This window comes from Mastomys coucha, unplaced genomic scaffold (genome assembly GCF_008632895.1).
Source record: "Mastomys coucha isolate ucsf_1 unplaced genomic scaffold, UCSF_Mcou_1 pScaffold3, whole genome shotgun sequence".
Lineage (NCBI taxonomy): Eukaryota > Metazoa > Chordata > Mammalia > Rodentia > Muridae > Mastomys > Mastomys coucha.
The window spans coordinates 49523824-49527113 of NW_022196909.1; the positions used below are offsets into that span (position 1 = coordinate 49523824).

The following is a 3290-nucleotide window of genomic DNA, read 5'->3' on the forward strand; positions in this document are numbered from 1 at the left end:
TGCTCAAACACTGAAAAGCTCACAGAGTTACAAGAATTATCAGACAGATATAGTAAAGCAAGCAAAGAAATGAAACAGGGAGGGGTATTTGCTGATCTGAGCAAATCTACCCGGCACATGGCCAGAAACAACAGGGCACACAGGAAGCTCAGCTCAGGAGCCGTGCAGCTGGGCTGCGTCTTTAATCATACCAGGACAATGGCCACCAGGGGGAAAGCACGCCTCCCCAGGGAAGAGTGGCGGGTGCAGACACGTTCACAACGCTTTGGACTCTGTTTTGCTTTTTGAGACAGGGTTTCTCTTTCTCCCACACTGGCCTCTAAATAGCAGGATCCCTCTGACTCCGCCTTCTGAGTCCCAGAGTTACAGGTCTGAGGCCCAATGCCTGGCTAATAACAATTAATTTATTAGGCATTTTAGGAAGAACTAAAAGGAGGTGTTTTAAGGTTCTTCATATGGGTAAATGATAAATGTCAGGAAAGATGCCGATTTCTTGAACCTGGGCACGCACGCACACTCACACACACATGAAACACCTCTCACACACACATTGTAAGCACATATGAAACTAACCCACTACACTCTAGCAAGATATTCAACTACATTACGTTCAAACTACTTAAAAATTCCTTAAAGCAAAGCAATAATGCTGCTAATGCTGACATGTAAGAAACCAAGATTAGAAACTACTGGTAGGAAATTCTAAAAAGATGTAGCAGGCTTAGGGCTGGTGGGACATTTCAGTGGTCAGATGGCCTGCTGTTGAGCCCGAGGGCCTGAGTCAGCCCCTGGGATCCACATGATGGGAGGAGAGAATTCAACCCCACAATACCCTCTGACTTCTACACACACATGGTAGCATGTGCACATGCACACATATAATTTGGAAATAGAATATTAGTATGTAGCCCAAACTGGCCTTAAGCTCACAGAGATCTACCTGCCTCTACCTCTAGAGTGCTGGGAGTAAAGACATATGGCCGTATACATGGTCAAAAATAATAGTAAAATAAAAAATAATCGTAAAAAAAAGATGTAGGCTCAAATATGTCCCAGCCAGTCACAGTGGTGCAAAGCTTTAATCTCAGCACTCAGGAGGCAAAGGCAGGTGGGTCTCTAGGAGTTCAAGGGTAGCCTGGGCTACAGAGCAAGTTCCATGCCATCCAGTGCTGCTGTATAATAAGTCTCAAAACCAAATCGGAACAAAAGGTCCTGGGAGAAAATTTAAAACTGAGAAGTGAAGTCAGTGAGCTAAGACCTCAACGAATACAGACATATAAAAGTCTGGGGCTGCAGCCACGGCTCAGTGGTGGAGTGACTCTGCTCTTGCAGAGCCCCCACATCTGGGGGCTCACAATTACCTGTAATTTTTTTTTCTTTTTTTTTGTTTTTTTTTTTTGTTTGTTTTTTTTGAGACAGGGTTTCTCTATGTAGCCTTGGCTGTCCTGGCACTCACTTTGTAGACCAGGCTGGCCTCGAACTCAGAAATCCGCCTGCCTCTGCCTCCCAAGTGCTAGGATTAAAGACGTGCGCCACCACCGCCCGGCTCTTTTTTAAGATTTATTTTATTTATATGAGTACACTGTTACTCTCTTCAGACACACCAGAAGAGGGCCTCAGATCTTATTAGGGATGGTTGTGAGCCACCATGTGGTTGCTGGGAATTGAACTCAGGACGTCTGGAAGAGCAGTCAGTGCTCTTACCCGCTGAGCCATCTCTCCAGCCCCACCTGCAACTTGTAACTCCCCAGCTCCAGGGATCAAGTGCCCTCTTCCTGGCATCTGAGGGTGTACACACCCAAGCACACAAGCAAATAAAATTAATCTTTCTGAACAGATTATTAACCTAAGATGACTATAAACTAATCAGTACAATTATAAAAGAGAGCCAAAAACTACTGAACATGGAAGTGTCTGAAGGGGTTCAAAGAGAAGATGTGATGTCTATGTAATTTCAGTGCCAGAAGAAAGCAGAGAGAGACGATAAAGAGAAGTTTTTAAGAGCTGGTGACAGGGCTAAGGAGGTGACTCTCTGCCAAGCCTGCTGACCCAAGTTCAGTCCTCCCCTCTCCAAAGGAGACCAGACACCCTCTAGCTATCCTCTGACCACTGTAAACCCCGACATTCGGGGGATGGAAGCAGGAGAATATCAAGTTTAAGGCGGTCGGGGCCATAAATTAAGACCTTGTCTTAAAAGAAATCAAAACTTTAAATTGTGTGAGCAGGTTTGCATTCTCTTGTGCAACTCTGAAAGATTTTTGTTTTAAAAAAAAAGATGTTATAGAGAGGAAGCACGGGGGCCACGGTCTGAGGAAGAGGTCAGAGGTCACCTGCAGGAATCAGTCTTCTTCCCCTGCACCGATCCCAGACCTTGAACGTAGGTGGTCCAGCTAGGAGCACCTTTACCTCTGAGCCATCTCACTGATCCTGAATAATTTGTGATGTTGTGATAGCTAAAGAAACTATTTTATGCTAGGCATCATCATGGCACCCATCAGCCATTTGTCTCTGAGTCCAGTCCCCAGAAGATAAGCTCCTGGTAACCCTGCCTCAGCAACCCACACCAATAGATGACCGTGACTAAAACAAAAAAGAGGGAGATGGCTCAGCGCTTAGGAGCCCTGACTGCTCTTCCAGAGGTCCTGAGTTCAATCCCAGTAGCCACATGGTGGCTCACAACCATCTGTAATGGGATCTGATGCCCTCTTCTGGCACACAGATGTATATGCACATAAAGCACTCATACATAAAATGAACAAATCTTTAAAAAAAAAAAAAAAACAACCAACTTTGTTAACCCCTCCCCCTTCACACAGTAATTTTATGTCTGGCTCAAAGACTGTTGCTTTCTCGGTAATCAATAAACATTTTAATTATTATTGAGTTGAGTCTGCAGTCTTCTTCCAGGGGTCAGAAACTCTGTAACAATATAAGGACAAAGCTAAGCAAGAAGGATCTGTGATGATGCTGAGGAGGAACTGCCCGAGTTAAAAGGAGCCCAGAGAGCTGGGCGGTGGTGCCACACGCCTTTAATCCCAGCACTTGGGAGGCAGAGGCAGGTGGATTTCTGAGTTTGAGGCCAGCCTGGTCTACAGAGTGAGTTCCAGGACAGCCAGGGCTGTACAGAGAAACCCTGTCTCGGAAAAAAAAAAAAAAAAGGCGCCCAGAGGCGTTCACAATGTTACAACCTTCGACTCCGGTAGAGGTCTGAGAGTTCCTATAAAACAGACTGAAATCTGCCCACTGGATTTAACTGGAAGGTGGATGTGATCCTTAGCCCCCCTCCCCGC

General features: G+C 45.6%; 2 protein-coding genes across 2 annotated transcripts in view; both read right to left on the reverse strand.

Annotated features, from left to right (window-relative positions):
* Positions 1-3290, reverse strand: part of Stk19 (serine/threonine kinase 19) — a 7914-nt gene that overhangs the window by 4339 nt on the left and 285 nt on the right. The window lies entirely within an intron of this gene.
* The window catches only part of LOC116075354 (serine/threonine-protein kinase 19-like), a 1590-nt gene continuing 1153 nt past the window's right edge, over positions 2854-3290 (reverse strand). The window contains exon 4 of the mRNA XM_031348459.1: positions 2854-2919. The gene's annotated coding sequence lies outside the window, so the exon portion shown is untranslated. The remainder of the gene's footprint in view (positions 2920-3290) is intronic.